Source organism: Ambystoma mexicanum, chromosome 4p (assembly GCF_040938575.1).
Source record: "Ambystoma mexicanum isolate Mex_15411 chromosome 4p, UKY_AmexF1_1, whole genome shotgun sequence".
NCBI lineage: Eukaryota > Metazoa > Chordata > Amphibia > Caudata > Ambystomatidae > Ambystoma > Ambystoma mexicanum.
The window spans coordinates 11,188,590-11,202,099 of record NC_090927.1 but is presented as its reverse complement, the minus strand read 5'-3'; the positions used below and the strand labels follow the sequence as shown (position 1 = coordinate 11,202,099).

General features: G+C 49.7%; 1 protein-coding gene across 2 annotated transcripts in view; it reads left to right on the top strand.

Annotated features, from left to right (window-relative positions):
• The window catches only part of LOC138452919 (NACHT, LRR and PYD domains-containing protein 3-like), a 467,379-nt gene that overhangs the window by 418,337 nt on the left and 35,532 nt on the right, over positions 1-13,510 (top strand). The gene's annotated exons all lie outside the window — the stretch shown is intronic.

Genomic DNA, 13,510 nt, shown 5'->3' with positions numbered 1-13,510 from the left:
GTGCAGGTAAGCAACTGGTGAGGGAGGGGACCTGGGCCCGAGATCAGAGGGTAGCCAGGTGACCAGTGCAGTTTATGTCAGGAGTTCAGCAGGGGAGAGGAAGAGAGAAAACAGAAGCAAAGAGGAAGGTCTTGAGGTGCTGCCAGAACCAGAGATAGTTCTCCTCAAGATTTAGGGAGGCTGTTTCAGAGGGAGGCCCCAGCCATAGATAGAGATCTAACACCAACTTTTTGCTTGGAGAAGCGGCTGACCCTGAGGGAGTTGGACGCGGATGAGCGAAGAGCTAGAGAATGAAGATATTTAGGAAGTTTAAGGTATTGAGGACCCAGGTATGTAGTCTTGGGTGTGTTGAATGTGTGGGGGGAGTGAGCTCCACAGAGTTGGTGCCAAGGTTGAGATGGCGGATCCTCCAATCCTGGCTGAATTGGAGGTTAGAATCACAAGTAAGAGGGTACTGCTTGATCTTAGGGTGCGTAATGGATGGTAGGGTTTAATCAACTCTTGTAGGTACGTTGGGCCGGTCTTGTGCACTGCTCGGTGGGTAATGCGTAGGGTTTTGAAGGTGGCCCTTCATCCTACAGGGAGCCAGTGAAGGGTGCAGAGAGCGTGGGAGATGTGATCTCTGTGTCCCAAGGCGAGAAGGAGTTTGGTGGCAGCATTTTGGGTTCTTTGGAGTTTAAGTTGGTATGCCGGTGCTCCCAGGTATAAGGACGGGCGCAATCCAAGTTAGCTTTGTGCATGTTCTGCCAATGTTTGCTCGCATGTCTGCTCCACTTGTATTGCAATTTTCTCTGACAGCCCCAGTAGTCCTTCAGCTCTGCATACATATGTTGCGTCTTGCCATTCGATACTGACATATCTTTTTCCCTGGATCACTAGGTGTGATTCTTTGAGACCGTTGGGGTTGCTCAAACTCATTTTGCACTTTTGGGGATCAGGATCGATGATTTCTAGATGGACTTTGCGTGCCTGGAAAGTGCCTTTCATCCTACATAGTGCAAGGTGAATCAGATATTGTGTCTCTATCATGGGTACTTCTAGTGGTACTAAGACCTTGGGTGCCCCAGATGCCTGCGGTATTAAGGAGTAAACGTAGCAACTCCCATTAGTCGCTCACCTTCCCATTACATAAATGTCAGAGTACCAGCTGTTCGAGTGTTTGGGGTGGCAAAGGTCTCCCGACACATCTACTCTTAAGCCATGATATGCATCATATTTACGTTGGCGCGCTTGCCTTCTCTTTCTGTCACTACGCAATGTGAGCTGTTTCCTTACTGCTATTGCATCTTTAGTACTGTCAACCTTACATAGGGTTTGTTTTACTCCTGGCATCAATAGTTGGAGCATTGTACTACTACATATTGTGGTATGGGAGCTGCTACTATTCAAATGGCTTTTATTATTATAACCTGTATCATTTGTTGGCATCATGAGAACCTCAGCTGTTGCTGCTGACATACTCACATTTCATTCAGATCAGAAAAGGTGGTAGGGTCAATTTTAGCATTTGTAGAGTGCATACAACTAGAACTGGGGACGCTGGGTGGCATTGCAGTTACATTTAGGAGAGATGCAGTAACATTTGAGAGCATTTATGTTTCATGCAAATCTAGTCTTGTAATGTTCAAGTGTGTACTCCCATTCCTGTTCCATTTGATTCCATTCCAAGTCCATGTAACCCCCGCCCCCTTTTTTTAGATGGCCTGCCCAGACACAAATGCCCCCAATAAATACCCAAAACAAACATACATATCGGGAACACAATTGCTGTAAAGTGGAGGCCACAGTCATAGCTGTAGGCCCTAGTAATACTAATTCTACTTCTACTACTATTTACATTTGAAGAATCTCTTAATGGTTCCATTTCCATCATCTTTGCACATGCGGAAATTGGAAAAAATGGGGAGTGTAGCAGGGAAAGAGCAAGAGAGAGAGAGAGAGAGAGAGAGAGAGAGAGAGAGAGAGCGACAGAGAGAGCGACAGAGAGAGCGAGAGAGAGAAACAGATAGAGAGTTTTAGTTTTTGTAGCTCGTGCTCTAGCCGCAATGCATGTACTGTAGTTAATTTCCACATGCACAAATATGGTAAGCTTAGAGCTACTTGTTTGAGGTAGTGTTGTTGCTTTCTGTCTGGCCATGTGGTGTGGTGTCCCTACGAACATCGGAGAGGTGTTTCCAATATCTTAGCCCCTTCACCTTTACTTCAAGAGGGGTGGAAAACACCACTTGATAGGGCCCATGGAACCTAGGGGTATTCCACTTTCGAACAAAGCTTCTGACATAGACACATTCTCAGGCAACAAAGGTTGGGTGGGAGTGGTGTCTGCCAGTGGGGTAGTTGTAGTCTCTCTGTCCTCTGTGTGGGGCGGTGCCATTTGCTTTGAGTTGCATCTGATTGCACGTGTAAATTGTGTTAGGTACTGTTTGAACTCCTCAACCAGAATCGTAGTTGCTCTATGAGCATCTGATGCTCTCCTTGACCGGCGTGTTTGAATGTGTCGACCAGACACTATCTCGTGGGGGGGGGGAAGTAAAAGAAGTAGAAACCTAAACGTTGCGCCTCACTTATATTTTTCATTTGGTTGTTAATGAAAGCTATTTGTTGAATCTTCATTCAAAAGAGAAAAAAACGTTTTTACATGACAACTGTTGTTGGTTTGGAATGTCTTTGAACCAAACTATAAGAAAAGTTTCTGTCAATTTAAAGTGTGGCCCTCGACACATGTTTCACTGTCATATGGTAACTGACAGATCTCCAGGAGGGATAAGCCATTCCTTTGGCTTTAACTTGCATACCAATTATTTAAACAAAAAAAAGAAAGGTTAGCCCTTTTGTAAAAAAAAAGAAATAACATTGTTGATCTTGTCTATAGAAAGAAAAATCCACATTTGCAAACATCCTCACTGAACAGAACCTTTAAATTGCCCATTGTATCAAGGACTAGCACATGTGAGCTTAAAGGTTTGTTGTACCTACTATAGTGCTTTAGTAATATTGAATTTTGGTTGGTAAGATCGTTGATTCTCAAGATTTCTTTCCCATTAGTTTAAGCTGCTAAGAGTGTTACCTCTTGCTTGTTGGTAGATATGCGTAAACAGAAGACGAATTGTATCAAACCTTAGTTTCACAGACCTTTGAACATTGTGAGTGACGCAGAGTTTAGTAATGTCCTCGTATGCAGGATGCAGACGCGGCGTGATAACCTGCGTTCTGATAATCCTAGCAGAGTCAGATTTGAATTGTGCGAGCTCGCGGTCACGGGGGCTTCGTTGTCACGTGACCGTGTATTAACCATTTTGGATTGAGATCCATTTAGGCTATACTGTGACCAATCTTGGTTTTCAATTCTTATATGACAAATAATAGAGTCGATTCTATTAACAATGTATGACTCACACTATAGTGTGTCCCCTATTTTATGATGGGTTAACTCTTTTTGAGAAAACATTGTGAAATTGCATGAATAATAATAATTTTACAGGAGATGAATCACCTCAGCATCAACGTTCAGTCCACTATGGCAAGTGTCCAGAGAACAAATCCAGTAGGCTTCTCTGGACCGTAGGAATTTTTCCAAATTTCCTCCTCTTGGTGGTTTCACAACTTTTTCGATTCCATAGAATTTGATATTATGTTTGGCTTCACAGTTAGATGGTGATATTTATTTATTTGGATTTATAAAGCGCCCAGCGGCCCTGAGGCATTGTGGCGCTGTTTGCAGAACATTCAACTAAGTACAGGTTAGCAGCCCGTAGTTCCAAGGTTACAAGGGAACAGTTGGGCGGAGAGGCAATCAGGCAGTAGAGAGTTAGTTGAACAACCTTGTTTTCAGTGATTTCCTGAAAGTAGAGAGAGATTGTTCGCTTCTCAGATTGGGCGGTAGCGAGTTCCACGCTTTGGGGGCTAGAAATTCAAAAACGGATCCACCAGCTTTCACTCTGTTATATGCTGGGATTGAGAGTTGGTGTTGGTATTTGTTGCGTTTTGGCCTGTTGGTTGGTGCTTGGTGTATTCTTTCCACTAGGTATGCTGGTGCTGTTTGGGTGATGCATCTGTGTGTGATTGCAAGAGCTTTAAATGTTATGCGTTCTTTGACTGGGAGCCAGTGTGCATCCCTTCTTGCCTGGGTGATGTGCTCTCTCTTGGCAATGCTGAGGGCAGCTCTGAGGGTGTTGTTTTGTGCTACTTGCAGGCGATTGATGTTATGTGTAGGGTTGCCGAGGAGCCGGATGTTACAATAGTCTAATTTTGAACATATTGTGGCTCTGGCAATATTGAGTCGGTTCTTTTGTGATAGATGTGGCTTTACTGCATTTATCATTTTCGAGGTGAGAGCTGCTGCGGATGAGATGGCACTGTCCTGTCTGTCCATGGAAAGTGTGGAGTCTTGTATACCCCTAAAGTTTTCACAGAGGCTGCAGTTGTAATGATTGTGTTCTCGATGATGAAAGAGCTATATGTGTTGTCAAGTCTTTTTAGGGCTTCTTTGGGGCCTACTAGTAGTATTTCGGGTTTTCTCCATTTAGTCATAGTCCGTTTACTGCCATCCAGGCCTGGATGCGGGCATATATGTCTTGGAGGGTTTTCAGGTCTTGGTCATAGTTGCTTGTTAGGGGTATGAGAACTTGTGTGTCGTCGGCATAGTTGGTGAAGGCTATGCCGAAGTCTTCTAGGTCACTGAATAATGGAAGGGTAAAGAGGTTATAGAGCGTGGGGGAGGTGCATGAGCCTTGTGGGACACCGCATTCAATGGGTGACGGTAGGGCAGATGCTTGGTCAGAGAAAACTCTCATGGCTCAACCATCCAGGGAGGAGGTGATCCTTGCAGTGGCTTCATTAGAGAAGTGGGCTGTGTCGGTGAGATTCTTGCATAGGATCTTGTGGTCAACCAGGTCGAAGGCTGCCGAGAGGTCTAGGAGTAGGAGGAGTGAGGTTTTGCCTTTGTCCATGTTTTTGAGTAGTTGGTTCTTGAGGTCAAGTAATGCAGATTCTGTGCCGTGGCGGGGGCAGAAACCTGATTGTCTTTTTCCGAGGATGTTGTGCGCTTCCAGGTAAGCTTGAATCTGTAGATATGCAGCTTTATCTAGAATTTTCGGTAGAAATGGCACTCTGGTGATGGGGCGGTAGTTATTGGGAGAATCTGGGTCGAGGGAGTTTTTTTTTTAATAGGGGCTGTACCCAAGCTTCCTTGAGGGTGGTTGGGACGGTGTTGGTAGCAAAGGATGCATTGATGAAGGAGGTGATGAAAGTGTTGTAGCACAGTCTTTGATTAAGTTAGCTGGGCATAAGTCACCTTTGCATATTGATGGTTTGATGTGCTTTATGATGTGGAGTACTTCGGGGGTGGTTACTTCTCTGAATTCGAAGGAGTTGGGGGTTTACTACAGTTGTGTCCGTCTAGCTTGTCTGTGGCTGATTTAGGTATAGGGTTGGGTTTGGGAAGTTTGTCAAATTGGGTTTTGATTTTGTTTTTGAGTGTATTCATTTTGTTTAGCATGGCGTGTTGGATGTTATTGCACCATGTGGCGTTTTTCTCTGTGTGTTGAGCAGAGGTGGTGGCGATGGTAAGCTCCTTATAGATAGAGAATAGCTCTCTAGACTGTGAATTGGCTTTCTCAATTCTGGTATTGAATGTAGCTGCTTTGGCTGTGGATATGGCCTTCTTGTATTGTTTAGCGATAGTGAGGTAGGTGTCTCTTGTGGTGGTGGAGGGGTTATTTTGCCAAGTGGTTAGTGCTGTTCTTTTGGCAGTGCGCGCATCCTTGAGTTCTTGAGTGAACCAAGAGGTAACATGGAGTCTTTTTTTTGCTTTTTTCTTTTCTAGTGGCGCTACCCTTTCTATTATGTCTTCCAGAGTGTTGTTATAGATCTCAACTAATACAGTAGGGCCTTTGCAGGGGGGGTGAGCGAGTGCTGAGGTTTCCAGGAGCAGGATAATTCTATCCGTGGTGAGCAGTTTTTTTGATCTTGCCATGGTAGCTGGTGCGGCTGGGTGGGGGTTCCCTGCTGCTTTTGCTGGTATGCAGAAGTGTAGTAGGTGGTGATCGGTCCATGGTTTGGGGGTGTTAGAGCTGATGTCGGCTACACAGTTGTGATCAGAAATCCAATCAAGGATACAGCCTTTGGTGTGGGTGGGGTCCATTACTCGTTGAGTGAAGCCTAGGTCTGATAGGGCTTTGGCGAAGGCTTTGCTTTTTTTGTCTTTTGGGTCTTTAAAGCCCAGGTTGAGGTCACCAAAGAGGATGACTTTGGGCCTCATTACGACCCTGGCGCTAAGTGAAAAACGATGGCGGTAAATGGTTACCGCCATCGTTTACCGCCAGGTCCGATCATGACCCGTGACCGTTAACTACGATGCCATTAGCGGCATCGTAGGTAACGCTGCCGCTAACTGCGCTAAGGGTGCACGCACGCGACCGCCCACACCGTACTTAGCGCCATGGCGGAAAGGTACGCAAATGACGACCCAAGCGGACATGCACCTGACGCCATCACCCAGCCCGTTAAGTACCTTACCGCCATGGTGCTAATAACGCCATCGCGAACCAACCGTAAAGGGCCATGTTAAGTGAATGCAGCTGCCACAGGTGCACAGAAACAGCACAGGTGAAGGCAATACAGACTCAGGAAGTACAAAAAGAGCACACCCCACCCCTTCCCACACCCAGTCACACTCCACAATGATACCAATACGACTAGCAATGTTGGGGCTGGAGGACCTGATAGCAATGCATGTGCTACAACAGCAACAACAACAACAGGCAGCACAGAGGAGACGCAGGAGGAGAAGGAAGGCAAGGCAGGCCCAGCAAGCCCCACCAGCACAGCCAGTGCCACCACGCAGGCAGCCCCCAATCCCACGCATCAGAGCCAATCCATTCAACCTCACTGCTGAGCAGATCCACACCCTGTACCGTTTGGACCGGGACACCATCACCGCCATCGTAGACATGACACACAACGACATCGTCAGCATGATAGAAACTCCAACCGCCATCCCCCCCTACTGAAGGTAGTGTCTGTACTCCACTTCCTGGCCACAGGCACCTACCAGCACACAGTGGGGCACCTGCATGGCATTTCACAACCATTATTCTCACAAACACTCATCCAAGTGCTCGATGCCCTCCTCAAGCACACAGATGACCACATCTCATTACCACGGACTGGCCAGGAGATTGCAAACACCAAAGTGGGTTTCCATGCACTAGCCGGCATACCCGGTTGCATTGGTGCCATCGACTGCACCCATGTGGAATTGGTGGTTCCACGTGCCATGGAGGTACCGTACCGCAACCGGAAACAGTTCCACTCAATCAACGTGCAAATGGTCTGTGACTCCAACAAGATCATCACACATTGTTGTGCCCGATTCCCCGGATCAACCCATGATTCTATGGTCCTGAGGAACTCCACAATACCACGCTACATGGAGCGACATGCAGTGCCAAGATCCTGGCTACTCGGTGAGTCCAATGTCATGGAAGTGGGCAGGTGAATGACGTACTGATGCATACTCCACCTGGCTGATAGGGGGGGGGAAATGATGCATACTCCACCTGGCTGAAAGGGGGGTGGATGATGCATACTCCACCTGGCTGATAGGGGGGGGAATGATGCATACTCCACCTGGCTGAAAGGGGGGGAATGATGCATACTCCACCTGGCTGAAAGGGGGGAGGGAATGATGCATACTCCACCTGGCTGAAAGGGGGGGAATGATGCATACTCCACCTGGCTGAAAGGGGGGGTGATGCATACTCCACCTGGCTGATAGGGGGGGGAATAATGCATACTCCACCTGGCTGAAAGGGGGGGGATGATGCATATTCCACCTGGCTGAAAGGGGGGGGGGTGATGCATACTCCACCTGGCTGAAAGGGGGGGGGATGATGCATACTCCACCTGGCTGAAAGGGGGGGGTGATGCATACTCCACCTGGCTGAAAGGGGGGGGGTGACGCATACTCCACCTGGCTGAAAGGGGGGGGGTGATGCATACTCCACCTGGCTGAAAGGGGGGGGGATGACGCATACTCCACCTGGCTGAAAGGGGGGGGTGATGCATACTCCACCTGGCTGAAAGGGGGGGGGTGATGCATACTCCACCTGGCTGAAAGGGGGGGGGATGATGCATACTCCACCTGGCTGAAAGGGGGGGGGGATGACGCATACTCCACCTGGCTGAAAGGGGGGGGTGCATACGCCACCTGGCTGTGAGTAACACAGAGAACGGAGACAGAGGATGGGCACTCACAATGCACACAACCCCTCTGCATACATTGGGTGATGGCATGCAAAACAGGCCATGGGAGCCATGAGCATATACTGGTTGCATTGTGTGAATCAATTAGTGCATGTAGAAGTGAGCCAAAGTAACAGTTGGATGCGAGCCATGGTGGCACATCATGTTCTTGATCAGACGTCATGACTGACACATACATTCTCGCCTACATACAGGTGATGCAGGCTATCCCCTGAAGAGGTGGCTCCTTACACCAGTCCGGAACCCGCAGAACCAGCACGAGGAGGGCTTCAACCGTGCACATACACGTACTCGTGTGGTCATAGAGCAGACATTCGGCCTATTGAAGGAACGGTTCCGAAGCCTGAGCAGGTCTGGTGGGGCACTCCTGTATGGCCATGAGAAGGTGGCAAAGATCGTCATGGCATGTGTCATGCTACACAATATGTGCGTCAGACGGAATGTGCCCCTGCCCCCTGACGCTGAACTGCAACCACCTGACGATGAGGATGAGGAGGGTGCAGATGGGGCGGCACCCCATGGAGGAGGCGATGCACAGGAGGGGCGTGCAATGCGCCAAAGTATCATCGACCACTGCTTCTAGCACACACGGCTGGTGTGTATCACATGGTGACTGCACTTGGGGCACTGTGTGGCTCTGGGACATGCACACTGTGGACTGTACACCAATAAAGCACACATACGCAATGAAAATGTCCACACATTTCTTTTTCGGAAAGAAAAAAGTGTATTCAAACTATGAAACGTCGTGACACACCCCCTCCCACCTCCCCCCTGCACACCCCAACACACCCCCTCCCACCTCCCCCCTGCACACCCCAACACACCCCCGCCCACCTCCTCCCTGCACACCCCAACACACCCCCTCCCACCTCCCCCCTGCACACCCCAACACACCCCCTCCCACCTCCCCCTGCACACCCCAACACACCCCATGTAGGTGTCAACAGATGCCTGTGACAGTGGCCACAGGCTGTTACAAGCCCCCTCTCCTGGCCCCCGGGGCACCCCTGGCTGTGGAGCGCAGGTTACGTCCGGAACGTCGGACGGGGCTGCTCTGTGCAGAACTGGCAGTGGAGGATGTCCCTGCCTGCCCCTGTGCATGCACGTCCTGTAGGGTGTGGGTGAGCTCAGTGAGCGCACGACGCAAGCCGGCAAGTTCAGCACAGATGTCCCTGGACATGGCCTGCATGGCATCCCTCAGGGTGGCAGTGCTCTGCGCTACTTCGGCCCTTAGGGTCTCCGTGGCCTGTTCAATGGTTGCCCTATCCCCCACACATTCCGCGGCATGCTCAGTCAGCATAGTGGACAGTTGTTGCTGCCGTTCTGTGATGTCCTCGAGGGACTGCTGCCCCTGCTGGCCCATGGCCAGTGCTGGTGGTGTGATGGAGGGGCTGCTCCCCTCCTGTGGAGTGAGGACTGGGCATGGGGTGGAAGGCCACTCCTCTACCTCTGTGTGCCCCTGTGTGTGATCCTCATGGGGGCTGGCGTCTGAGAAACAGGGGGAATGTAGTAGGTCAGTGGGGCTTCTGACCTCGGGCTCCATGTCTGAGTCTGAACATGCAGCTATTGCAGCTGTCTCACCGATGTTGCTGCTGGCCGCTGACCCGGTGCCTTCTGTGGCAGGCAATGTCGGTAGAGGTGGAGCAGCTGCTGCTGGCCTGATGCCTACAGGGGTGCTTGCCGGTGGGACGTCCGGTATGCTCGCAGTGGGTCCTGCTTGTTGTGGGGTCTGCCTCACTGCAGCTGAGGTTGAGGGTGCGGGTACGGTATTGATGGCCTTCTTGGCTCTCTTCGTCGCAGGGGTGTCCTGGTCCTCGGGGTGTGAATCTGTGCCTGTGGTGGAGCAAAGGAGGGAGGGCGTTATTGATGGGTCTGCGGACTTTGGAATGACAATGATTGACATTATTCTGGTCAGTAGATGAGGCAGATTTCAGGCAGGGCCATGCAGGTTGTCTCCTTTTAGTGTGGTATGTGGATGCAGGTATGCGGGTGCCAGCAGTGTATACAGGGTGGTGCTCGCATGTGGCTATGGGCAGTGTTGAAATGTGTTGCATTTACACTGTAGGGCAACCTTGTGCTACACATGAATGGACTGCAGTGACTATGGCATGTCTTGTTTGAGGCACCTACCTTCATCGCCTGATGTCGGAGCTCCCCTTTCCATCCCTCCGACGCCTTCAATGGATTCCATGCCAATCGTGGTTGCACAGATCTCCTCCCACGGTTGGAGTTTTAGTGGGGATTCCGACCCTCCACCGGTACCCAGGGCAAGGTTGCGGTTTGCAGAGATGACGGCTCTGACCCGTATGCGTAGGTCATCCCAGCGCTTCCTGCACTGCTGTGGGGTGCGGGGTACGGTCCCCACCGCGCTGACGCGCTCGGCCACCAGGGCCCAGATGGCCTTCTTCTTCGCTATCGCTGTCCTGGTCATTTCCGGGGAGAAAACGACACCTGCGTTGTCTTGCAGGGTCTCCGCAAGCATGCAGAGTTCCTCCCGGCTGAATCTCTCCTGGCGCTGGCGGTCACATGCCTTCTTTACAACTTTAGGCATTTTCGGGTACTTGGATGGGTGGGTGATTGGTTGGGACAGGTGTCAGGGTTGGATCTGGTGTTGTTCTGTAGGATGGCAATGGATTGTGTTTTTAAAGATGGCCGACGTGCTGTTTCCCGTTCCGGCGCGATGACGCTATTTCCGGTCCTGCTTTTTACGGCCACCGCAAATTACGGTGGCCGCTAATTACGGTGGCCGCTAATTACGGTGGCCGCTACTTACGGTGGCGGAAGTGCACCTTGCTCGCTTTACGATGCCGGTAGGGGCCTTTTGCGCCATGGCGTTAATTGCATTACCGCCATGGCGTAATGCTCGTGCGCGATGGGTCGTAATGTGGCGCTCTTTACGCCATCGGCCCACGGCGTAAACGCTCATTACGCCATGGCGGTAATGACGGAAGATTACCGCCTGGGTCGTAATGAGGCCCTTTGAGTTTGCTTTCAGGTTGTCGCCTAGGATGTGGGTAATGTTAGATTGGAAGTCGAGTGTTGGGCTTGGCGGGCGATATACGATGTGTATTGTTATAGTGGTGTTTGGCGAGAGAGACAGTTTGACTGATAGTCAAAGTTCTCAGTTTCATTAGTCTTTGACTGTCTGGCGTTGAGGGCTTCTTTTATGATTAGGGCGACCCCTCCTCCTTTACTGGATGTTCTGTCTTGATGCAGGATGATGTACCCTGGTGGCAGAGATTGGCAGATAGCTGGTTCAGAGGCTTCATGTAGCCAGGTCTCGGTTTTGGCGTTTTGGTCGTGGATCTCTGTTGTATGCGCGGGTAGGGATCGTACGTTGATGACTGCACATTGGAGTTTTGTTTCCTGGTTGATCTTGGGAGGGGATGGGGCAGTGGTGAAATGAGGGGTATCAGTGGTGCTAGGCGTGTTTGGACTGGGTGCACTGCTTAGTGGTGGAGTATATTGGGGGGTGGCTTAGTGTTGGTTGTAGGCTGATTAGATCGACAGCCTAGCCGTAGGTTTCTTGTGTGGAGGGGCATAGGTTGTTGCTAGGTATTTTGGAGAGGGTAGCTATTTGGTTAAACTTGCTAGGGCATGTGGCTTAACTAAGGACTGTACACCTGGTCAATAGGGCTGGTCGGAATGGTGTGGGTGGTATGGTGTGGGAGCATGGGAGTGGGAGTGCCATGCTTTGAGAGCAACAGGGCAGTGGAGTGCACATCAAATACAGTATGGGTCTAGTACCAGTGGGCAGCAGGGCAGTAGAGGGCACATCAAATACAGTATGGGTACTTGGTGCAGATACTGAGCCAATTTGGTGAGTGAGGGGGTAGATTGATCAAGTATGCAGGTTGCAATGTTTTCCCAAGTAGGAGTCATGTATACAGAAATGTCAAATAAATTGTATCAGACAGATGTACACGTTTTTCAGGTTGTCAAGAACTTTAACTTTACCCGTAAATTCCTTTAAATTACTCACATTCCGTAATGTGTTCAAATGTATGCTGTACCATTTCCATCCAATCCTTAAATATGCATACGCGGTGCCGTCCCACGAATGAATAGTGCACATCCCCTGCACTTTTTGGCAGTTTAACTGAAATAGGAGATGTAATCTGGTCTGTGGTCTAGTTCCCAGGGGAGGTGAGTGAGTAAAAGTTTGTTGCAGTGATGATAATGCAGCCCGTTCGCGGTCCCGCCACGGACAGCTGCAGACAGGCCCTTGTAAAAGCGGCCCTTGGAATGTTGCGGCCGGCTTCCGCCTCTGGTCCCGCAGTGTTTCCGAAATATGCGTGTGAGCCAATCAAAGCTCCAGGCAGGCAGGAAGCAGTAGCTTCCAGCAGCACAAAGGGTTTTATGCGGCGGCCATCTTTAAATTGTAGGAAAATGAGGATCGTACTGTTAGGGAGAATTCTCATTTCAAGGCTAATTTCCCTTACCTAGTGAGTCCCTCAGCAGCTTTGCTGGATCTCTGGAGTTGTTTCTTTTCCACTTGGTAAGAGTGTGAGCTTTTCACCACTCTTACCTGTATTTTGCTATGTGTTTTTTACCTGTTTTTGTGATTGTGGACTCTGGAGTACACCACTTCAGTAGCACCCTTCTTTGTGTGTGTCACACAGCACCTTCTGTGCAGTGGCACAGGGTTGTCGTTCAGACTTCCCACCGACTCCATTTCTGAGGTGACTACTGTCCCCCAGAAAAGGGTAAAGTTACCATTAACTTTACTTAGTCAAAAGTAACCACAGATCCAGTACACCCCATCTTACATGGAGTACTGGAAGGGTTAACTCGTAACTCTTTTTATCTGTACCTCCTAGAGCATTGTTTCGCTCTTTTAACATTTAGACATGGCTGGTGGCAGTGATATCTACCCTAAATTTCTACCGCGGTTATCTTATATAGCCGTGGTAATATTGTAGGCTATTGTGTTAGCCTCAAACTTAAACCTGCTTGACCAAATCCTTTTTCGTTTGGCTCCGGTGCAGTTTATTCACCATTTCTTTTTGTTAAACTCCTTCTTGTGTTTTACTTTGCGCGGCAAACTAGGTTCGCCTTCTTTGTTCACTGTCTTTTGGCGGGCTTCTACCTAGAAGCCCTCCTCAAGGTGCCTGGGTGTCTAGGTGGGCTGAATGTGAGAGAGGGGTGTAGTCACCCCCTGCAAAGGGTATCCTAGGAAACCCAAGTCGCACTTTGTCATGATTGGCCAGGGTGGTTGTCTGGGCTGAACAACCCCCCTGCT